This window comes from Ceratotherium simum, chromosome 6, assembly GCF_057802395.1.
Source record: "Ceratotherium simum simum isolate JZ-2026a chromosome 6, ASM5780239v1, whole genome shotgun sequence".
Lineage (NCBI taxonomy): Eukaryota > Metazoa > Chordata > Mammalia > Perissodactyla > Rhinocerotidae > Ceratotherium > Ceratotherium simum.
The window spans coordinates 29536419-29561231 of NC_141905.1; the positions used below are offsets into that span (position 1 = coordinate 29536419).

Below are 24813 nucleotides of genomic sequence, written 5' to 3' on the forward strand. Positions count from 1 at the left end.
CAGCGTCAGATTGGGATGATGAAAAAGTTCTGGAGATGGATGGTGGTGATGGTTGCACAACAATGTGAAATGTACTTAATGCCACTGAACTGTACACTTAAAAATGGTTAAAAAAGTAAATTGTATGGTATGTATATTTTCCACAGCAAAAAATAAATAAATAAACAATGATGCCTATGGGCAGAGGGAGGTAAGGCGAACAGAGGACTCTAGGAGGATCCCTAGTTCTTTCCTTGGACACAGTCTTGTTCTCTGCTGCACCCACAGCACCTGGCACATGGCAGGGCTCAATAAACATCTGTGAAATGAATGAATGGATTCATGCACTGTCGTGAAGAGTTAGCTGTGGTTTCCCATAGGTTGGTCTTCTCTTCCTTAGTGCTCATGAGTACTGGGCACAGAGAAGATGCTTGATTAATACTCCACTGAAAAACGAATGTTGGCATAAAGTTATTTTATTGCACAGAAAGATGTTTATGTTATGATGTTGCACCAAAAAAGGACACACCAGTATCTAAACTAGGATTCTATTTTGTCAAAAAACATGGACTGGAAAGGGCTTGGAAATTTTCTTGTCCGCTATTCCTCATTTTTCACCTGTAGAAATTCAGGCTCTGAGAGGGGAAGGCAGACAACTGGCTGGTGACAAAACTCAAACTATGACCTAGGTCTCCTGTCTCCCAGGTTAGTGATGACCCTGCCCAACTTCATCTCTCTGACTCTCAGAGCTTAGCCCACTCAGGAATCTTCAGCACAAGCATGGCAAATAGATGGCACACATTCCACCACTCAGCAGTCCTGTGCCGGGGGCAGATATCACTAATCAATCATCCTCCTCTTTTCAGCTGAGACTAGATGTAGCCTCATAAGGTTTCTCAACGCTGTACCAATCCATTAGAGCTGGCATGTGACACAAAACCGATTTGCTCTCCCAACTTTACAGGATCCTTAGTGGCTACCAAACAAAATTCCTCACCACCCCTTAGTTTGGCATTCTACTATGTGACATCACTCTGCAATGCCAGCCCAAATTTCAAGTCTCCTCTTACAGAAACACTCCACACATATGCCTTCTGCATCCATCCTCCAAGCCTTTAATTTAGTCCATAAAGCTCTTTATTAAACAAAACACCACAGATTACAATGAATGGTAAAGTTACGAAGAATAATTAAAGCATCAAAATTTGTAATAAAAAAAAAAGTTGCTTTTTGAAAAGAACTGCAATGGATGTAAGGTTCATATAAGTCCACCTTTCTCCCTCACCTGGCTTGTGCATTCACAAATAAGAGAGGAGGCGAAGTTACAGGGAGCCTAGGAAATTGCACAGAACTGCTGCCAATCCAGTCCACACCACAGCTGGCAAAGATCTTTACATGGCTAATTTTATATTATTACTCACATGCCTTTATATGTTTTTATGAATAAGAGCCAAAATTTAAAAAGTCTTAGGGCTTCCCCACAAAATGTTTTTTGGGTTTGGGGAAAATTTGGGCAAGTCCACTGGAGTATGTCTTGAGTGTGAACATAATCTGCTACAGGTATTACAGGAGAAAAAGGTTGAGGGCAATTGCCTAAAGAAAGCATATAAAGGCAAATCGAAACAAGACATGGTGCCATTTTTTCACATATTTGACTGAGGAACAAAATGTTCTATAATATACTGTGTAGGTGAAGTTCTGGGGGAAACCAGCTGGCAGAGACTTGGTGCTCATCAAGTGCCCACATGCCTCCACCCTCCCCAGCCTCTCCTGAAGTCAGGTTGAGGCCATGGACCAAGGTTCTGATCAACAGGATGTAGATTAAAGAGACACAAGCCATTTCAAGGCCTGGTCCTTAAACGATCCCACACGTTCCTGGGGCCCTCTCTTCTCTTGCTGTGGCAACACTGGAGGCCACATGTTCTGACTGGCTTAGTACAAGACGGAAGCAGCCCAGATCCTGAGAGCCACCCAACCTGCATCAGATGTGATGCAAGCAAAAAATACGCCTCTGTTGTGCTAAGCCACGAGATTTGGGGTCTAATTGTTGCTACAGCATAGCCTGTCCTGCCCTGACTAATACCTAGGATTCTCTCATAATGTTGATGGGCACGTCCTTTTTGAAGGACAATTTGGCAAAACCATCACAACTTTAAATATGTACACTCTTCAACCCAGCAATTCCACTTCTAGGAGTTAATCTTACAGATACACTTGCACAGGTACAACGAGGATACACACAAACAGTAAACTGTTTATAATTTCAAAAGGCTGAAAATGACCTTAATGTCTGTTAATAGACCCAAAAACATACCAGTTAGATGAATGATGGTACATTTATCAGGGAAATACTCTGTAATGTTTAAAAAGAAAGAGGCAGCTCTGTATGAGCTGACATGAAACGCTGTTCAAGACACGAGTGATAATGCAAGAGGGAAGAGTGTGTGTGGTATACTAACTACCACATGTGCAAAAATCAGGGGTGGATACACACAAATGCTGGTACCTACTTAGAATATCTCCCGAGAGAGAAACAAGAAATCGGAAAGAGTGGTTATGGGGACTGGGAAATAAGGGTGGGAATGGGGACGCATTTTTCACTTATATCCTCTTGTACTGTTTGAATTTGTTATCATGTTCACTTATTACCTTTTCCAAATAACAGGAAATGGTTACAAAATAAACTGAAATAAAAAGAATGTATGGAGCTGTGTTCCAGTCCACTTTCCTATTCTTAGTTAGTGCTTAATATTTACTTGAATGACCACGTCTAAGAAGCTTTGTGATGAAATTAACCCAGCACAAGCAAGAGGGAGCTTGACAAAGATGGTCACTGTACCACGTTTCCAGCATCTTGAACCAAATAATGCTGTTAAGCTGAGGACAGCAAATAGTTTTCACTCCATGAACCAAAGCCAATAGATTGGTATTGGCTGCCTGGAGCACTATGATGACAAGAATTCTGAGGTCAAGCTTGTTTTCTGTGGGAGAGAATATGGTGGTTGATTAGTGACGTCTGCCACACGTACAGGATGGGGAAGAGTTGGCACGTGTGTCATGCATTTGCTACTCTTACTTTGGGAGGAACAGGCTAAGGAAGGCTAGGAATCTTCTAGGCTCTGGAGTTCTTTTTCTTCCCTCATTCCTTATGTGTCCTATCATTTCCATTTTGGCCATGTGCACTAGTGAAAGTTCTCTGCTCGTTTGTGGGTTTAGGGGCTTTTGTTAGTTTTATTGATCAGCAATCTTTCAACCAGAATTGTGTGCCAGCACGTATACATGCATACGTACATCATATGTGAACATGCTCAGGAGAAGCCCATGGAAACTGTGGGGCGACCATGGGTTGCCCTTCAATGTAGTCACACAGCTTTCCATCTTGCTCTGTACCTCTGCAAAGACAGCTCCATTACAAGATTTCTGAGACAACTGGGTAGAGAAAAACTCTCAATGCATAAGCCCAGGATCCCCTTCCTGCTTTATCCTACTTTCTGACCTTTCTAAGCAGACTTTGAACCTCTCTGCGCCCGCAGAATGTCCAAGTAAGGGACAGGATGGAGACGAGAATTTCTTTTACTCCCTATTTTTTCCCATCCCTACTGTCTTCAGTGCAGAAGAAACAGAAACTTGGGTCCTCTGGGGTCGTCTACAGTCCCACAGCTTCCTCAAGCCCCCATTTAATGGTCCTGTTGACAGCAGGAAGGGGCTTTATTCCTTGGGACAAAAATAGGATCTCCAGCCTCTTCTCTTTTTCACCAGGGAGTTCTGCCCAGCATCCCAGTGCCGGATCTGTGGGAGTGGTGGGGGGTAGGAAAGAGAGGAGCAGGCGGACTCTTAGCCTGCACTGACTACTGATACTGTCTGGGCTGATCTATGGCCCTGAAGGAGCCATCTTCACCTGGCCCTGGGAGAGGAGACTGAGGGTGGGGAGAGTGGTGCTGGCAGTCAATCTTCTAACTGCTCTGAGTACTGGACAGAGGGCCCTGGGCGTGGAATCAGACTTGGATTGGGTCCCAGCTCTCCCACTTTCTCTCAGGTGACCTTGGGCAAGGTACTTAACTGCTCTGAGCCTGGTCAGCCCCACAGGGCTGTTGTGAGCATCAGAGAAGCTTGTGTGAGGCTCTGAAATAGGGAAGACTGCACACAGGCTGGTCATTATCACAGGGCTGGACAGAAGTGAGCCAAGCCGGTCCATGCTGACGGCACTGTTGGTTCGCACTCCTCGTGCACATCTCTCCCAGCTGGGCTGCAGGCTGCTGCCAGGGAAGGACACTGGCTGACTCACTTCACCTTCTCCTACAGAACCAGCTCAGACAATCCTTGCCTGCTGTGGCCTTTGCTGCCACTACAACTACTGGTCAAGGGCCCACCTTTCTAGCATTATTTGGAGGGACACTCACCTAACGTACCAGCCCTCAGGCCTAGACACACCTGGATATGTCCATTGCCAAACATTTTCAGGCCTCCCAGCTAGCAGGGCAGTCAATCTCAACTCCTGGGCCAAGGCTGATCAATGGGAAGCGGCCGCCTGGAGTGCTGCACCTGAGAAGGTACATCTCCACGGGAAGAGTGCTGGCATTGCTTGGTGATGTCTGCCACGACTAGAGGGGTAGCAGGACTGTTGAGCATTTGTTGAGTCCACTTGGGCACTGCTTTTCAACCTGACAGCATGTGAGAACCACCTGGGGAGTTTCTGGAATTACTGAGGCCCAGGGATTATGACTGAATTGGTCTGGCTACGGCTTGGGCATCGATTATTTAAAGCTCCCTAGGTGATTCTAACCTAGAATCGGCAAAGATTGAGAGCCACGTGGTAGGGCACCAGCTTCCCTAAAGAGCGTGCCCTCAGGGCATCTCAGACAGCGGGAGCTGCTGCCTGTGTGCACAGGAGCTCAGCAGCAAGGCCAGACTGGCAGGGGGTTGCTGATCTCTTGCTGACCAGGGATGGATGCCGGGAGCAGGTCTGTGTTCCTTGTTTCACTCAGGACACAAGAGCTTGGGGAGCTTCTAGGCCTGTGTTTGAGTGGTCCATTTAAAACCAGCTCCCCTGTACCAAGGGATACAACTCAGCAATAAAAAGGCATGTACTACCGATGCACACAACTTGGATGAATTTCGGGGTATTAAGTCAAGTGAGAAAAGCCAATCTCAAAAGGTTACATACTGCAGGATTCCATTTATATAACATTCTTGAAGTGACAAAATTATAAGAAGAACAGATTAGTATTGCAGGAGTTAAGGAAGGGGTAGGGGCAGGAGGGAGGTGGGTATAGCTACAAAAGGGCAACATGAGGGACTCATGGCCATGGAAATGTTCTGTATCTTGACTGTCAGGGTCACTATCCTGGTTGTGATATTGTACTAGAGTTTTGCAAGATGTTACCATCGGAGGAAATTTGGTAATGGGTTCACTACCATGTATTACCACTGGTAATGGGTTCACTCTCCTTGTATTATTTCTTAAAACTGCATGTGTATCTACAATTATCTCCAAACAAAAACAGTTTAGTTAAAAAGAAAAGAAAAGTAGCTCCCACAATAGTAGGCGGGGTTTAAAGAGATCTCTGGAAAGTGGAGCTAGAGGTGGGTAATAAGATTGAGCAGAAATGGCCTTCCTGGGGCAGAAGAGTACGCTAGTTGAATCCAAACTGGAACTCCGAGTTTGGCTTTTGTAGAACCACGGACTGGCGACCCTCCCAGGGACCATTCATGTGCGAGGACAAGCGTGGGGGATTTTTGAGGGGGAGGCTGAATGAGGAAGTGGAATTTGATGAGGAAGCCCCAACCTCACAGTCAGGGAAAGAGAGAGAGGGCGACAGGACTCCGGAGGGAGTGACATGCTATCTGAGCCCCATCAGCTGGAAGACCTGGCGTGGGCTCCAGTAAGGAGAGGAGCTGGGAGCAGACACGGAGTCCATGTGAGGCCACCAAGACTGGGGGCCCAAGCAGTGCTGCCACAGGGCCCAGAGACCCCCGGGAGACCCCAGCAGGTCAGTCAGGCACCGCCTTGGAGTGAAGGAGATCTGGGCAGCCACACTAACTGCGCAACACTGGCACTCACAGTTGGCGAGACCTGGGGACATCTGGGTTATTTCTGAACTGGTCATGGGATTTACCAAGGGGCAAAGCAAGCATCCGGCTGGTTTATGGCAATTCTGCAGCTCCCAGGCAAGAAGGAGGAGAAGGGTTTGAAGAACAAGGTGGAACTGGTGAAAACATTTGGGAAAGTCCCCAGCGAAGCCCCAGATGATAAAAGCTGACATTCAACAAGTGAATTCATTTGCTGAATGCTTGCTCTCGGCCAAGCAGGGGAACAGGCACTGGGAAGAGAGGGAGGGAAAGACATCGTCTCTGCCCTAGGGAGCTGCATAATAACAGAAGTTAACACCTGTAATGAGCCAGGCACTGTTCCCAGCACTTCACACACATAAATGCATTCAGTCCTCAGAGCAGCCCTACCTTCCTAGATAATAATCACCATCCCCATCTAAGGCAAGTAGAGGCCAAACATCTTACCCTCAGTTACAGGGCAGAGCTGGGATCTGACCCCAGGTAGTCTGGCTCCACAGTCCATGAATCCCATCACTGTGCTGTACCACTGAGCAAGCAAGTTTAGCCAAAAGGCGGGAGCTGTATGGCAGTAGGCAGCTCAGAGTCCTGGCCAGGAACTGGTCTGCCAGGACCTGTCGCCAACTTGCCCTGCAACTTGGGACAACTCTCTAGACCACTTTATGTCTCACACTCCTTTTCTGAGAAATATGCATGGCCCCAAAACAAGGTTCTTGGAGAGTCTTGGAAGAAACATGCTTTGGAGGCAAAGGCAACGTGTTGCTGGCCTCCCAGGAAATGGGAGCTCGCTGGCTGTCCCACATAAGCAGCTGTTGCTGGCTGCGGGTGACGATGAGTAGAATGCTGCTCCTGGCCCCAACCCTGCGGTTCTGAACTGGAGCTGGGTTACTGCAGTAGGCCAGATCCCAGAGACTGAGTGAGCCTGGAAGACAGCATCATGAAACGCAGTAGAGAAGCAGGGATGGTGACCTGTGGGCATTCCACCTAGGGACAATCTGGCCCATCCTAGCATCCCAATTGGTCTTCACACCTCCCTTCTCCCCTCCTGACACACACCCCCTCCCCGCCAAAAGGGCTCCACCATTAGCAAAGGACAGAAGCACAGAATGTGGCAGAGATGGGATTTGAACCCATGTCTGTCTGGCTGCAAAGAGTGGCAGTGTGGTGAGGTGGAGAGAGCACTGACTGAGGGGTCAGACACACCTGATTTCTTCCTGTTCCAGCTCTACTACTCACTAGCTGTGTGACCCCAGGTGACCACCTCACCTCTCTGTGCCTCATCTATAAAATAGGGTTAGCAATAGCCCTGTATTAGTTTCCTATGGCTGTTGTAACACATTACTACAAACTCAGTGGCTTAAAACAACACATATTTATTACCTTACAGTTCTGAATGTCAGAAGGCCAAGATCAGTCTCACTGGCCTAAAATCAAGGCGTCAACAGACCTGTGTTCCTTCTAGAGGCTCTAAGAGAGAATCTGCTTCCTTGCCTGTTCCAGCTTCTAGAGGCTGCCTGATTTCCATGGCTCATGGCCCCTTCCTCCATCTTCAAAGCCAGCAATGGTTGGTTGAGTCATTCATGATGCATTACTCTGACCTCTTCTTCTGTAGTCAAATCTCCCTTTTATAAGAACCCTTATGATTTCATTGGGCCCATTGCATAATCCAGGGTAATCTCCCTATTTCAAATGCCTTAACTTAATCATGCTTTTCCATGTGAGGTAACATATCCACAGGTGCAGGAGATTCATATGTGGACATCCTTGCGGGGCCATTATTCAGCCTTCCACAAACACCTACCTCACGAAACGGGACATTATACATTAAATGCTTAGCGCAGTGTTTAACCAATAGGAGGCCCGTGATGCATAATCCCAGCTGGGCATGAGAATCACTTTGAGAGCTTTTACAAAATATCAGTGCCTGGGTTCACTCCTGAAGATTTGGGAGGGGGTGGTCTGTGCAGTGGAATTTTTATAAGCTTCCTAGGACTCGGTGGGGCAGCAGTGTGGGGCTGACTATAATAAGCACTAAATTCATGTTAGCAGTTATTCTTAGTCCCCACAGCTTCTTAGCACTGAACCTCAGTGCCCAGGAGCTGGTCAATAGATGTTTGTTGAATTAGACTGAACTGAGTCACTTCTGGGGCCCACAGTGCCCCTGGGAGGGGGTGGGAGGGGTGAGAGGATTTGTCACTGCTGCATCAGGGCCTGAAGAATGAGGTTCTGTGGGCAGACAGAGGCCGAAGCCTCCAAATCAACCTCACACCCAGAAATGGTTGACTGGGGGCCTGGAGCCGCCCCCTCCTCCCCAAAGTCCAGTCAAGAGGGCTGCCCCGGGCAGAATCCAGTCATCAACGGGCCATTGTTAATGGAACAGAGGGGCTCTGTGCCCATTTAACACTTCCCTCCCTCCCGAGGCTGCTCCCAGCTGAGGGCTGGCTTCTGGAGGACTGCGAGGCTGGGAGGAGGCCCCAAGGCTATGCAGGGGGAGGACTAGCGGTAAAGGCTGAGAGTTCCCTGGTTGGCGGAGCAGAAGACTGGAACATAGGCCAGTCTCAGAAGTCAGCAGGCTGGAAAGCCGGGGTGCTGATGTGGCCGCTCAGCTGCAATGCCAGAAGAGGTTCTAGTTAAAGCTGGAAATCCAGGGACAGCCCGTGAAACCCACTGGACCCTAACCAGAGCCAGGGGGCAGATTTCCCCAGGGGGTGGTCATGCCTGACCCGCTTTCTTCCCTTTAAAAAACAGAAAGGTGAAATCCACACGGTAAACGGCTCCTTTCATTGCCTATAGAAGAACGGTGTTTTCAAAAGGGCTGGGAGGGTTTTATGTTCTGTGGGCTCAGGATTTAGGAGGCAGGTAACTCAACCAGGGCTGGGCATAAACGTCCCTTCGCTTAAACACCTTTTCCGCATTCAGCACTTGATATTAATAGTGAGAGCTGGATTTCAGGAGGGTGGTGTTTAAGATCCCAAAGACAGTGCCTGACCAGCATCCTCAAAAATGTCCGAGATCTACAATTCTTGTGTTAGCCATCAGCCATTCTCATCTGTTGAAAAAAGCAGATCCTCTGGTAGTCTCTGACAAGGGACTTGCCTTAAAAAGTATTCTAGGGGCCAGCCGGGTGGCACAGCAGTTGAGTTCGCGCTCTCCTCTTTGGTGGCCCGGGGTTCGCAGGTTCGGATCCCGGGCGCGGACCGAAGTACCGCTTAACAAGCCATGCTGTGGCAGCATCCCATATAAAGTAGAGGAAGATGGGCACGGATGTTAGCCCAGGGCCAATCTTCCTCAGCAAAAAAGAGGAGGATTGGCATCGGATGTTAGCTCAGGGCTAGTCTTCCTCAAAAAAAAAAAACCATTCTAGGAGGGTGGGATTTCAGAGGGGGGCTCTGGGCCAGCAGCAGCAGCAGCACCTGGGAACTTGCTGGAAATGCACATTCTCGGGCCCCTCCTCAATCAGCATCCCTGAGGGCAGGCACAGCAAGCTGTTTCAGTAAGTTCTGCAGGTGAGTCTGGCTGCATGCTCAAGTTTGAAGACCACTGTTCTAGAGCGATATTTTTAGGTTGTGCAATCAATTTGGTAGGTCAGACCACCTTTTGTTTTTTTAATAGAATAGAATAGAATTGTATAGAACAGAAAATATCACAGAGCATCACGTGTCATAAGGATACATATGGGTTTCATAAGACTTTTATTTCAGTTATGCATGGGTGTCTCTGTCTGAGGTTTTGGTCCAAAAAGACTGAAAGCCACTGTTCTAGTGCTGGAATGTACTAATTTCAACCAGCTCCCCTTTTGTAATTTGTCTGAATCGGACGTTGTAAAGATCACGGTGTGTGAGTTGCCTTGCCTCACGGGATGCGCTCACGTAGGCGGCGAACAGATGAGAGGGGCTGCTTTCGGGGCAGACGGCCTCTATAATGCTGGCCTTAAGCTAAATAAAATTCTGCATTTTCCCCACGTTTACAAGACTTCCTGTCCCTCTACTGCTCCCTCATCTATGTACATATGCCCGGAGAAGTATGTGGACCGAAAAACTAACCAGCTCCATCTAGGGGGTAAGACTGAGGGGTGATTTGTTGCTTTCTTCTCTGTATTTGTCCATTTTACTTGAATTTTGCAGACTAAGCATCTATCATTATTATAAAAACAATAAAGTCACAACTTAAAAAAATACAAAGCCGAGGTCCCTCTCTGTGCGGAAACAGAGGAAAAGGAAGGCATCCCCAAGGGAGGGCAGGCAGCCATCAGCCCAGGGCTGGCACTGCCAAGAGGCCACCACCCCCACCATCCATGCCCAGCTGAATTCTCCCTGTCCCCCAAGGCTGAGCCCAAACCCCATACGTCCCCAGAGCCCTCCTTGATCCAGCCCCCACAGCCATAACGAATCCCCTAGAGGAACAGCACTGCCTCCCCACGCCCCCACATTTGCCTCTCTCCCCCTTAGAAAGCCCTTTTGTGACTCCTGGTTCCCACGCCAGCCCTGTGCACAGCCTGGATCCTTACCACCGCCCTCTCTCCTTCGTTATCCAGATGAGAAAGGGAGGTTCAGAGAAGCTAAGTGACCTGCCCAAGGTCACCCGGCTGGACGTGCAAGGCCAGGACATGAAGGGCTGGGTCTGCTGAAGTCAAATCTCAGGCACTCTGCTCTCCTGGCACTATTTATTTCTCTACCTCGTGCCGTTCTTATCACTTTCCATTTTGCATTAGAGTTTACAATTGCTGTACAGCACCAAATAAATATGTAAGGGAAGAAGGAAGGAAGGAGGAAAGGATGCAGGGAGGAAGGGAGGGGAGGGGAGAAGAGGAAGGGGAGAGGATGGGAAGGGAAGGGAGGGGAGAAGGGGGAGCAGGGGAGGCCTCTGATCACACTCGGGCTGGGAGGGGAGAAGGATGGAGTGCCTGTGTGAGCACCCACACCCAGGGGACTCTGAACATGCAGTCTGGCCAAGAGACAGCCTGGTCTGGTCAGATCACCATCGCCAGGCCCTGACGCCATAGGCCCCAGCTGCAGGCCCTTGCCAAGCCAGACAAGACGGGAAGATGGAGAAGGGGCAGCTGGGAGCACAGGGTTAACCCGGAGCCTGGAGAATGCTAGCCTTGGAAGCTGAGGGGCCGTGCTGGGGCTGCGGGGGATGAGGGCCGTGGAGGCCTCCTTTGTGTGGTGTGGGTGGAGGCAAAGGTGACTGCTGAGGGTGGGGGCTGGGGTGTGGCCGCCAGCACAGCTTGGGAGGGAGCAACCCTTAGCATGATGACAGGCAGTAACCACACCAACAGTCTGGGCCGAGCCAGGCTCTGCAGGCCCCGTGCTATTTCCTGGGTTGTGCCTTAGTTTGGTGGAACAGGAAGCCCAATAAAGTATGCTTTTAATTGTCAAAACTGGACGATTTAAGAGCAGTTTACACACAAGAAACTGAGAGCACTGGCTGCCTTTGGGAGAGCCCTGGATGCCGGGGGCAGGCCTGAGGAAGAGATTTCCCCATATAGCCTTTGTACCTTTCCACTTTGGTACCACGGGCATGTACTACTTATTTTATAAAATTTTATCAAACTTAAAAACAATAAAAGCAGCACCAGTTTTCCACCTGTAGAGGTAAAGGCAAAGTTCTTTTGAGATGAGACACTCTCATTTTGGAAAAGTCATTTTAACAGGCCTTTGAATTTAAACAGAGGCAAAGCCAGAAAGGATAATTTGGGAGCAACGAACTTAACAGTCTATTTTCTCTGCGAGAAAAGCAACAACTCTCCAGAAATTATTGATTGGGCCTGAGACTGAGGAGGAGGGAGTGATGGGTTTGGGTCCTCTCTCTCCCGTGGGGGTAAGAGAGGCCACCCCTGAAGCCTGGGGGACCTGCGGGCTGAGGGGGGCTGTCAGGAGGAGCCGCACTGCACGGCAGCTTGTGGAGTCCTGGGGGATTCCCCGGTATCCTCGGGGAGGGCAGGTGGAGCTCTGCTAACCACACGGGACTTGGGCATTAAAGGTGACGAGAGACCCCACAGGCTGCAGACCCCACAGACCTCTGGGAGTCTGGCACCTGTCCACTGAGAGCAAGGCAACACGTCACATGTTGGTAATCACGGTGGCCAGGCCTCTCATGGAGGCCCTTTGTTTCCAGGCCCTTCCACGGACAGGCACTGGCAGGACCCGGGTGAGGCTGGCACTAGGGCAGAGAAGGAAACTGTCCCCGGCCCCCAGGTCCAGAGAGAGCCCCTATGGCTGCAAAAGTGCTCCCTGGAAAATGGCGACTCACGGCCCAAGAGAAATCAGAGCTGTTCTCTCACCCCCGAGGGTCACTGGCCCTGCAACACAGGGACTGGTGACTGCAGAATGAATCAGAAATGCAGGCCTGAGAGCAGAGCCAGCCTGCACTGCTCAGTGTCAGAGGGCGGCCTGACCCCTCCCTCCGTCCGTGTCTCTCTCTCTCTCTGCAGAAAGAACTAAGAGTCTCGGTTCCTCCCCTTTCCGACAAGTTCAGGCGAGCCAGAAAAACCTAAGTCTCAATGTCCCCCCCAAGAAAACAGGGACAGTCACGCCGCCCTCGAGAGGCTGTGGTGAGGGTGAGAGGGCCATTCAGCACAGGGCGGGCCACCGGCCCCTCTTTCCAGCTGCTGCGGGCAGCCCGGAGGGAGCAGCAAGTCTTGGCAGCAGCTGCGGCAGCCTGGCACCCTGCGCCCACGGGCTGGGCTGAGGAAGCTGGCACCCTGCCCCTCGCTTGACTCATACTCCTTTTCCAAGTCTGGTCCACCAAAAACAGGACAGGCGCCCCCTGAGCCCCCGTGCTCCGTCCAGAGGGGAGAGTCTCACCCCAAACGGCCATGTCAGCAGGGTTTGCACGGCCAAAGAAGCTAGGCGCTCTCTGCCACCTCGTAAATGGATCCACAATCTCCAAGAAGCTCTGGGGAGTCACCCACACTCTGAGATGAAAACTCTCTGGGCTCTTCCTGTCTGCACCGCATCATCTGGCAGGCACATTCAGTACACCCCACCTCCTACGATTCTCTGGTGGCTTCATGTGCAGCTGGATGGTCTAGTGGCTAAGAGCATAGGCACATCTGGAGTTGGACAGCCAAGGGTTTGAATTCTGGCTGTGTGACCTTGGACATGTCACCTAACCTCTCTGGGCTTCAGCATTGACATCCGTAAAATGGGGCTACCTCATGCACTTAGACTGATGCAAATAAATCACTCAGCTTGAGAATGCTTAGTACATAAAGAGCTCTCAGACACTCAGCTGTACCATCCAGGAAGGCAAAGGGTTCCAGGACCTGGCATAGTGCTGGGCACACAGCTCGACCAGGCTTTACTTTTTTAAAGTGATTCCAACAGAATAGCAGGCATCATTCTCAGAGGGAAAGCAACTCTAGAAACTCAACACAGGCTTCTGAGCTGTCCCCTCCTCACCCAGATTTCCAATCAGAGGCCTGGCATAGGGGACATTTTAGAAGCTCTTCATGCCCATCGCCACTTCCAGAAGCTCCTGCTTCAGCAGGATTTATGAGTGGGGATGGGGCGGGGGCCCCATGCAGCGGGGGTAGCAGTGGGAAGGCGGGAGACAGCAGTTGGGGAGGGAAACCCAGGACAGGAAGTTGGGGAGCTGACTTGGCCCTGCTACTTGGGGTTCAATGGTCCCCTTAAAGGACTCTGGGCAAGAGGTCACCAGGAGAACCACAGAGGGCAGACTGGCAGGTGGGCAGCAGACAGCGAGACTCAGTGATGTCATGTTTTCCCAAAATGAGTCCATGGCTTGCCCCTGGGCTATGAACAGTGAGCCGTGTGCTGTGGCCTCAGGGCCTCCCCGTCTCCTTGCCCTCCAGGCTTGCCTGGCATCTCTCCTGCTCTCCCTGCCCACGGACCCATGGCCACAGCATCCATGCTCTGCTCCTAGCCACGACCCCAGTCCAGGGCACATCCCCACGCTGCCTCTGTCATGTCTCTCCAATCTCCATGTTGAAGGAAGACGTAAGTGCCAGACAGACCTGGGTTTCACAACTGCCTCTAACTCCTCCTGGCTGGGTGACCTTGGGCAGGTTACTCTGCTTCTCTGAGCCTCAGTTTTTTCATCTGTAAAATGGAAACATTGATAACAGCCTTGCTAGGTTGTATGGGGCTACGTGAGAATGTCTGTAAAGTCCTTGGCACAGAGCAGGTGCTTAGCGAATGGAAAGTATGACATTCAAAGGCCTCTGTGATCTGTCTGCCCTCAATTTACTTTCCTAGCTGTATTTTTTTGAAGAAGATAATAGCTCATTCCTCTTGACGCTCCCTGTGTGCCAGTCACTGGTCTAAACACTTGCATAGAAACACATTTTATTCTCATATCACCCCATGAAGGGTACTATTAGTACCTCCATTTACAGGTGAGAAAACTGAGCCACAGAGAAGTTAAGTAACTTGAACATGATCACACAGCCAGTGAGTGAGGAGCAAGGTTTCCCATGCAGGCAGCCTGGCTTTGGAGCCTTCATGTGCAACCACAACTCCATCCTGCCTCATCTCTCTCTCTCTCCTTCACGCATCCTACAAATTACAGTTCAGTCCAACTGGACTCACCGCCACACTCTGCATTCCATCTGGACTCTCCCATCCCTGTGCTTTTGCCCAGCTTCCCTTCTTGCACTGGAATGCCCACCTCCTCCATGAAGCCTTCCCCAAGTCCTCCCTCATGTCCACCTTTGTGGGCTCATCACAGTTGGACTCGAAGGTGGTTATTTGTGCCCAAGTCTCCTCTCCATTTCTAGCCTGGAGGTGGCCTCAGCTACCCCAGCCCATTCTACAGTGTCAGACACGCAGTACCTGGACAGGTGATGGCCTGGCTGGAGCACCCTCGTGTGTGCTCCCCGGTGGGCGTGGAGGAGAATCCAGCACTCATGGCCCCACTACTTCTGCAAGGACAGCTCAAGGGCTGCAGCTGCAACCGCCTCTGGGGAGGCTGCCTGCCAGCTGGGCTTCCTTTTCTCTGCTCAGGGGAAAGGACCCATCCATGGAAGTCCTCCATTGTCTAGGGTTTGGGGCTGAACTCTAGAGAGGCTAAACAGACATCCGTCCACAAAGGGACAGGACTGAGAACCACTTGCTAGTGGGCTTGGGTAGTGGGACCTATAGTGCAACCACGCACCAGCCCACCTAATTCAAAGGGGCAACTCAAGGGGCAACTCAGAGGGTTTCAGGCCCATCCGCAGGATCCCAGCCCAGTGCACACAAGGTACCGACTGCAAGAGGCCCCACTCTCCCATTCCCTTCCTGTCCCACACAGGGCCTCTGGTCCATGTCAACTGCCCCCTCCCACTCACCACGACTCCCACCACCTCTGCACAGATCACTCCCTAACAGGAGCACCCTATCCTGGGAGGATGAGCAGGTCCCATCCTCCCAGCCAGCAGCTCCTTGAAGGTCAAATCCACGCCTCCTTCATCCCAGGGCTCCGTGTCACATCTGTCATTCATGGGTCCACACTCAGGTGTTGGAACTCACTGCGTGCCTGGGGCTGTGCTAAGCAGTGGGGACAAAGAGGTGGAAAAGGCAGACGCTGTCCTGCCTCGCAGAGCTCACTACCTGGTGGAGACCACAGACCATGAGACCAGCAGTGGCTAAGCGGAGTAAGCACAGGGAGGGGGATGCGCAGGCAGCCGTAGGGAGGGCCACTGAACTGGGCTTCCAGAAAGTGACATCCAAGCTGCAGCTGAGGATGAATGGAAGCTGGCCACAAAAAAAGAAGGAAGGAGTGTTCTCGGCAGCTGGATGCCCTGGGATGAAGGAGGCATGGATCTGACCCTCCAGGAGCTGCTGGCTGGGAGGAAGGGACCTGCTCATCCTCCCAGGATAGGGTGCTCCTGTTAGCAGGAGACGTGCGTCTGGGAAAGGAGGGCAGATTGGAACTTGGAACCCCAAGTACAAGGTAAGGGCCGATGAAAGAAGAGGCTGGGGCTAACATTCACTAGATCACAGGCCCAGGGAAGCCATTTGGCGGCCTGAGCAGCTCGGTGCTTACTCCAGAGTGGGGTTTCCGTCTTGCTGGAACAGCCATCAGGAAGACAGAGGCCCTGATCCTTCAGTCCCTCCTCGCTAATTTAAACCTCTCCTGCTGCCATCCACGCCACTCCCTGAGATCAGGTCACTGCCAAGAGGGAGCAGCAATCAGCAAATGCCGGCCTTGCAAAAGAGGCTGCTGTCCCACCAGAACTGCCCCGCCTGGGTCAGCCTTGAGGAAGGCCGAGGCTCAGACTTCCACTTGCAGTGCCCACAGGGGCTGTGGCTGCCCCTGAAGCCAGCCTCCCCGGAGCTTCCCAACCAGAAACCAGCGGCACAAGCTCATCACAGTTACGAAATGACCATTCCTCTGTGCCATTCGCCTCTCTGGCTGCAGCCAGAGCAGGACAGACACACACACAGGGGACATCACGGCAGGGCTGGGAGCGCTGACCGGAGCTGGGCTGCAGGGCTCGGGCCCGGCCTCGCACTCACCAGCTCTGAGATGCTGGACCGTAAAATGGTGAGAACAAAGTACCACCTCACAAGCTTCCCGCAGGAACTCTGAGTGCAGGCCTGGAAGATGCTGAGCATGCAGACTGTTACCAGTAACATTTCCTGTGCACCCTGCCCCGCGGCACCCGCACCACAGGCAGGGGGAGGAGGAAAAGTGGAGGAAACATAGCCTCTCTCAGGATAAAAATAAGACAGGGGCCTGAACTTTGAGGTCATGAGCGGTTTGGTTCTTCATGCCCTGCGGGGATGACTTCCCCTTCCTGACTCACAGGTTCTAGGTCTCTAATCTCGGGCCTCGTCAGGCACGTCTGTCCTAACCCCGCGCGACAGGCCCGGCCTTCTCCAGCTGTAACATTCCCTGCTGAAAATCAGCGCAGGCTCAGCCAGGGGGCGGCCCACTTGTTTTCAAAATATTTCCTCAGATAGCGCCGCTTTGGCTCAGACACGTTAGCACTTTCCAGAATCCCGCAGATGGTGAGGCAGCTGGAGAGGAAGGAGAAGAGGGAAGTGGGGAACAGAGTGGGAGAGGCCCGGGGCCAAGTCTCAGGGAGCTGCGTGCGCTCACACAGGCGCATGCGCGGGCATGGGTGCGGTGTGCGCCAACAGGGGTGCGCACGGGAGGGAAGGCGGGTCAGCCTGGAAAGGAGGCTTTCAAACATCTGAGCTGTGGAGCCTTCTTATGAACCAGAACATTCCTCAGACTCCCGATGTGTAGAACAGACAAATGGGGGAGAGGCCTGGAGGCCGTCCCATCAGGCCTCTGTGGGGTCCCCGCTGCACTGGGGGCTCCATGGAACCTCGTTTGAAAATCCTTGCTGCTAGAGGAAGCACCCCCTTCTTTGAAAGAGTTAGTGCCCACATTGTTCTAACATACGGAGCTTCCTAAGGGAAGATGAAATGATCTTTCTAGTAAATTCTAATTCGAGGGGCCGGCCCGGTGGTGTAGCGGTTAAGTGCGAGTGCTCCGGCGCAGCGGCCTGGGGTTCAGAACCCCAGGTGTGCACCAACACACCGCTTGTCAAGCCATGCTGTGGCGGTGTCCCATATAAAGTAGAGGAAGATGGGCGCGGATGTTAGCCCAGGGCCAGTCTTCTCAACAAAAAGAGGAGGATTGGCAGATGTTAGCCCAGGGCTGATCTGCCTCACAAAAAATTAAAAAAAAAAAAAATAAACAAAAATTAAAAAAAAAAATTCTAATTCGAGTCTAGCACAGCAAATGCCACACATCCTGAGAATCAGGGCTCAGAAAGTGCAAAGTGATGGATCCCATTAGCTGACGAGTTTGTGGGTACCTCTCTGAGAAGTGCTGTCTGTGTGCCTGGATCTGAACATCTGGGGCAGACAGCATGGGGTGAATAATGGTTATAACACATACCTAGCTCTCACTACGACAGACACGTTTCTAAACTCCTCACAGATATTAAGTCAGTTACAGCCCTATTACCACCCCCTTCTTACCGATTAGAAGACTAAGGCCCAGAGAGGTTAAGTGATGTGCCCAAGGTCACATAGCTACTACGCAGTACCGCGGGCATTCTGGCTTTAGAACGTGTCTCTTAGTTGTTACATAATTTGCCTTTTGGAAGGCGTGTGTCCCAGTATTTGTGTATCTGTGTGTGTGTGCATGCACTTGTGCCTACAAACCTGGTTTTGGTGTGTAATGTGTCCAGCTGTTTACTGAAATATTTGTGTGTTGGGGGGCATATCTGAGTGTGTGTGTGTATTCTTGCCCATGACAATGTGTGTGATGGTCTGTGAGTATGTGGGTGTGCAGCCTCTCTACCACCAAGGCTGCAATCTATGGGGTGCACCCCTCAAGTTCCCTCTCAGCAGCCTGGCAGCACAGGACAAAGGGGCTCCCCATCTGGAGGCAGGACCCAGAGCATTCCAACAGTGCCTGCTCCCCAAATCCTACAGGTTTCGGTTTGCTGGCCCAGCTCGGCACAGCCACATACAACGGGAAAGCCCCTTAGATACTCCCTGGGTCTGAGGTGGGGGCCCTCGGCTGCCAACCCTGCCGGGGAACTGCCCCCACCCTAGAGCCCTGGCTCTCCCCTCTTCACTGGGCGCTGGCTTTTAGAGTGTTCAACTGAATAAACTGAAGTTATTAAGTTATCATGAATTTGCTTCCTGCCCCGCAGCCACAGTAACTTACAATAGCGCTCGAGCTTCTTGAAATCACTGGTGTGAACTCAGACCACTAGCACCCTATGCGGATATGATTCCGGTCCAAAGCAAAGAACCTTGAAATTCTAGTTAGTCCGTGAAGCCCTCAACACAACTGTATGGTGTTTGAAGGTTTCTTCACGTGTGAGCCCCCCTTGGAGGGAAAATTAGCCTTGGTCCATCCACTCTAAACCAATCTTTAAGACGCAAACCTTCCTCAGATGCCACAAAACTGGAAAAAGCCCCATCATTCTCCATTATCAAAGTCAAATTCACCAGTGAGAGAGCCCCTCGGCCTCGCTGAGCAGGGTCAGGGCTGGGAGACTTACTCAGATGGAGCAGGCCTGAGCTGCAACCTCCTGCAGGCGGTCTTTTCTCCCACATGCTCCTTCTGTCCCCGGCCACCAGTGTCCCGTCCTGCAGCACAAGGACAGGCCAGCAGTGGACGTGTTCCCTGACTTTTGAGGCTCCCAAAGTCAAGGAGGAGGGGCTGGACGGGGAGGGCACAGGAAGGAGGGAGCTGGTGAAGACAGCCAGTGAGCCAGGTGTAACCACAAGGAGGCCAGAACAGAGCTTCCCAGCCTGGCCTCCGAGGTGGTTGTTTACTTGTGGTATTCAGGAGAGGCTGAGCTGGGGGCTGGCGTATTTATTTTCCACACTTTTCCTCCAAATCCTTTTCAGAGAGTCCTCTGGAACCCCTGTGAAAAATTTCCCGGGGCCCAGAGAAACCCACAGTCCCTCAGCACACAGCCATCTTTGGGGGTGGGGGTTGTGGAGGGGAGAGGCATAGAAGGAGGGATGGGGGGTGGCAACATGAAGTTACTGGAGGTCAGGGGCTCCCATGGCCTGCTTGCCCCCTCCCTCCATGCTGGCAGGAGCAACCAGCCAGATATGGGGCGCTGGAGACGAAGGCTGAGTGTGTCTACCTTCAAGCACAGAACAAACTTTCCAGCCTCCCAGGAACCACCCCACACCCAGCTGTGGAATCCACACGCTCAGGGCAGGACAAGCAGCATTCTATCATCTGTTTAGGCATCAGAGAAGAAAAGGTGACAAGTATTTCTGTTTAAGGAATGAAAAGGAGAGCTGTTTTCCTTTCCTCCTGTGTGACTTCATGAAGGGCAGAGAACTCTCTGGGTCCTTCCTCATGGCTAAGATTCCCTTGGCTCCACTGCTTTAAGACTTCTCAGCAGAGGCACTCACAGCCCCTCCCTGGGCTTCACCCATCATCTGACAACGTCCCCAAGTACCTCCATGTGTCAGACACTGGGACAGAGCCAGGGCGACAAGGATGAATAGCCCCCGTCCCACGGGTGGGGCAGCTTCTCTCCACACCCAGTCTCCCAACTTCCATCCTGCACAGCATGTCCACTCCGCAGCGTGGGGGGAGAGGGCTCCAACATCTTTGCAGCTTAGCACTGCGAAGGCTCTCAGAACTCACCCAGGTGGGCTTCCTGTGGGAGGTGAGCAGGGCCTGGCCGGGCAGTGCTCATCCTCTGCTCCTTGCTTCCTTTGCAGGTTGCCAGCTTTTCCTATACTATGGACACCTGTATCAGAGGCTCTTGGGGCAGACATGGGGGTGGGCAGAGCAGTGAGGATCCTGTCCCGACAGGAGTAACCCCTTTCAGCCCTTAGCAGAGTACAGAATACCAATCAGACTGCAATCACAGCTGCCCTTAAGAGCCTGCAGGGGTGTCCCGAAGGCAGCGTGGCTGGCAGTTCCCTAGCTTCGTGACCTCGGGCATCTGCTGCACCCCTCTGAGCCTCATTTCCTCATCTGTAAAGTGGGGATGACAACCGCTGTCCCTCTATGGGGCATGTATGAGAACCCATAAATCCAGGACCAGGTGAGCTGTGTGGCTATCACCCTCCCTGGCTGCCCCGGCTCTGCCCCCTCCATCTCTCCTGAGGACCAGACCCCACTGAGAAGTCCAACCCTCCAGGGCACGTGGCGGGGGTGGGAAGAACATCCACGATGTGTCTTTTTATATTCTCCAGGTAAGTGACAGCAGTAGGTGGCAGATGAGGGCTGATTTCCCTGTGTAATAGATTTCTACCCTGGTGAGAGCCGAAAAGGAAAAGGAATATAGTAATCCATTTGAGGAAGTTTACCTGGCAATTTCTCCCAAACCCAAACTTGTGACGTATATGGTCACAAGTGGCACCTGTGTCTCCACTTCTCGGATAAGCAGAGAATCTTCTCTCTCTGGAATTGCTGCAACATCTCCCTGCAATCGCTCCCAAACCGACATTGTTTCCTGACTCCAGATCCACATGGAAGCTCTAGCAGCCTGGTGCCCCCCAGGCTTTGATTCCCATGACCCATGGTGTAAGCCAGGCTGGGCAGAGTGTGTGGAAAAAGAGGACTGCAGTCAGAGGTCCCAGGACCTTGTCAGAAGTGCATCAGTGTTGCTTCCTTGTTGCCGTGGAGAACCAGAAGGGACCTTAGAGACAGCCTGGCATGGTGGAGACAGCATGGGTTCCAGAGTCAGACTGCCCAGGTTTGAATCCTGGCTTTGTCCCTCACCAGCTGTGTGACCTCGAAAAAATTACTTAACTTCCCTGAGCCTCAGTTTCCTAATCTGTAAAATGGTGATAAAATGCTAACCTCACAGGGATGTAAGGGCTTAATGAGATAATATATGTAGAGCTCTTGATCCACAGAAGAAATAATTAAGGTGGAAAGGCGATACTGGGAAAGGACTGGCTGCAGCATTCCACCTGACAATGGGGGTGGCCAAGCCCAGATCAGTCCATCTCTCATCTGAGGCCAGAGTCCTAGGCGCCCGCTGCCCACATACTTCGCTAATTTCAGCATTGAGACCATTTAGAAGCTTGAAATGCACAAGGAACCTAGTCACAAAGGGGCAGGGGTGGGGAAGGACACATTTCTTTGCAATTACATGGCCAGGTGGCCCCCACATCCTTCCACACTCTCAATCCTATGCCAGGAGGCAATCATTCCCAAGACTGCTTGCAACTCCAGTCTGGGAACATGAGACGTTTCCGCTCCTCTGGGAGGCTCACGCCAGCTGGCGCAGAGACACCCACCCAGTGCTCAACACAGGGCCTGTGATGGCCCCTCCACCTGCTGCCACCACGGAGCCAAGCCCCTGCTGGAGGACACAGATCCTAGACTCTTCATGAGACTCATCTCCAGCCAGGCCAGCAGGAGCCAGGAAGAAACACCCCACAGCAGGCCCAGCTTAGTCAGATGCAGAAATGGACTCTCCTGCTGCCCCTCTTAGGGGAGCAGAGGCCAATGATGAGATTCAAGCCCCTGGTGCCAGCCCACAGCGCACAGTGGAACATGCTGCCTGGGCCACTTCCCCACACAGATTAGGCAGGGCTCCCTGGAGCCACTCAGGGCCCCTTCCTCTGCAGGAAGACCAATTCCAATCCAGCAGAGGCCCACCAGGCTTGGCTCATAGTGTCCTTAACAAATATTAATTATTGGTGTTAGTATTCAGCAAACAACTATTTATTAAGTGCCCACTATGTGCCAGGCACTGTGCTAGGTCCAGGATAATCCTTGAACCATCCTTGGCCCCCAGGACATCAGGGCGTCCGAAAGCAAACACAACTTCAGGTGCAATGAAAAGAAATAAGGCGTCTGGACCACTCTGGTTTCTCCCTGACCTTGGAGTCTTAAACATCCGCCACCCAGTTTTATACATACACACGCAGGGCTGGATCTCCTCAGCCAGTTCCCCCAAAGTCTCTTTGAGGAAGCACATCCGCTGGGGGGAAGGGTCTGTGCTTCCCTCGCAGGCCCTGTCACTGCCACCACCCAGCTGTCCAGTGCAGCACCGGCCTGCCGGCCTTTTCCACCCTGCTCACAGACCCCAGCACGCCGGTCTGAGTTCATGAATCACTCCCTCCTCTCTCCGGGCCTCGCCTCCGGAAGGGCTGCGCACACCCAGACACATCACCCAGACACCGAGTTTCCACTCCAAACTCGCTCCTGATGAACCCTGAAAACCGACTGCAATGTCTGCTTTCCCCTCCCCACTCTTCGGCCCTGGGATCCTGGCCCGACTTTCCAAAGACAAGGCAGCCCCTCCCTTGCCAGCCGCGTTTGGGGGCTCCTCACTGGAGGATTGCGGGGACAGCAGACAAAGACCGTGGACTTATTTCAGGGCAGGAGGACAAGCTTGGTCTAAAGTTCCAAAATCCTGCGCTCCCGGGACTGTAAATTTCGGTCTTTGGCGTGTGCCAGGTCGGCGTGGCGTGTGCTTAGAGCGTGTGCGCGGTGTGTCTGCGGCTTGAGTGATGAACTGTGTGTACCCGGCAGTTGTGAATCTGGGTGCAGTAGGTCTGGGTGGTGTGGGTGCCTGCGTGGAGTTTTCCCCGAGCCGGAAACTCCCTGTCCCACCCTCGGTTTCGCCCCCTCCTCCTCCAAAGTTTGGCGCGCGCGCCCGGACGGGGAAGTTGGGGGGCGCACGGCTGGGCGGCCTCCTCCGGGCCCCAGAAGCGGTTCCGGGACGCTGGCGCCCCACTTACCCGGCCGCCGAGGCTCCTCCGGCGGGGGCGGATCCAACTCTCCGCGGCTGGGGTCCGGCGCCGGCAGCATCCGCTCGCAACTTTGCCCTCCTCTCGGCAGAAGCGGCTCCGGGGCTCCGGCTCCCTCGCGGCCCGAGCTCTGCGGCCTCCAGGGGACCGCGGTGCGAAAGGAGGGAGGAAGGGAGGCGCGGCCCGGCCGGTTCTCACGCCGGGCGAGAAGCGGCGCCAGGCGGGCGCCGTCCTGCGCAGCGAGCGAGTGAGCGAGCAGTCCTGCCCGGAGCCCTCCCTGCTCGGGCCAGAGCCGGCGAGCGGCCCACGGCGGCGGCGGATTCCTGAACCGCGTCCAAGGCGCCTGGCGAGCCCTCCTTCTCCTCCTCTTCTTCCTCACCCCACCCTGCTCCCAGCCCTGCGCGCCCAGCAACTTGGGAACCGTTGGCGAAGTTGGCGCAGCTCGGGCTGCGCGCCGGCCGGGCCTCCGCGTGGAAGGAGAGGAGAGGAGAGGGAGGAGCTGAGGCGGGACGGGGGGAGAGGGCCCTCCCCGCCCCCGGGGAGACGCGCTCTCCAGGACCCCTCTGTGGGCCTTTGTTCCGGCCGCTGCACCTCGGCCCGCCCCTCCCCGGGGACTCGGGGCCACTCGAATCCTCCCAGAGAGGCTGGGAGGAGCTCCCGGCCCCTGAGTGGGTAGGTGGGGGGAGAGGTAGCGTGGAGATCCTCGCGGAAAGACCTCGCAGGAGACCCTGCCAGAGCCCCCCAAGCCATAACCAGCCTCCCATCCTATCCCTCCCCAGGGAGACTCCTCTGGCTGCGTGGGTTCTTCGCCATCTCTGCCCGGGGGGATCTTCACCCCCCGCCTCGGGGAGGCCGGGGGAGGGGGACGCAAATGATGGTCCCCCGGGCTTCCAAAGACTACAGCACCGCCTCCCTGGGCGGTCACAGGTCACCCACCCGCCCTTCTGTGCCTTCTCCCGCCGCCAGTCCAGGCGCCCCAATGCAGGACCCGGGAAGCCAGAAGGAAGTAGGGTCCATGCGGGCCCAGCCAGAGTCGCTTCGCGTTATCTTCCGACCCTCCTGGGCAGCGGGCACCTCCGCAGGGGGACTGCCGAACGAGTGACCCAGTCGCCTCCCGCTCGTGGGGCAGTGCCCAGCTGGGCAGCGCCGGCTCTGAGGTACAAGGCTAGCTTCACCAGGAGCGCGGTAAAGGGCTCGGAACTGGAACACGATCCGCGCCTCCCTGTTACTTGCCTGAATCCTGGTGATGCCCGCGCCTCCCAGGCTTAGATTCTGGCTCGCAAGGCTTTCTCCTGAGTCTTCCCAACACTTAGCGGCAGGAGCTAATTCAGGCCTCTGTAAGACAGTGGTCCTGGCATTTAATGGGATAGTATAGGGTTTAGGCACAATAAGTCATTTCCTGTAAAGGAGAAATAGGAAAATCCCCAAAAGCACAAACCTCAACATCTGCACTTGGCCTCCCTCCTCATTCTCAACATTTATAGATGAGAAACCCGAAGAGAACTGAGCACGACCCCGGCCTTCCCGGGAGCTCCTGACAGATGGGGGACATCAGAGGTCCCTGTTCATTACCTGGGTCCAGCCCACCTGAAGCTCTCAGGGC

At 53.1% G+C, this 24813-nt stretch overlaps 1 protein-coding gene across 1 annotated transcript in view; it reads right to left on the bottom strand.

The window, feature by feature from the left end:
• Window positions 1-24226, bottom strand: part of CHST3 (carbohydrate sulfotransferase 3) — a 39087-nt gene extending 14861 nt beyond the window's left edge. The window contains exon 1 of the mRNA XM_004427007.3: window positions 23202-24226. The gene's annotated coding sequence lies outside the window, so the exon portion shown is untranslated. The remainder of the gene's footprint in view (window positions 1-23201) is intronic.
• Between the last annotated feature and the right edge of the window lie 587 nt (window positions 24227-24813).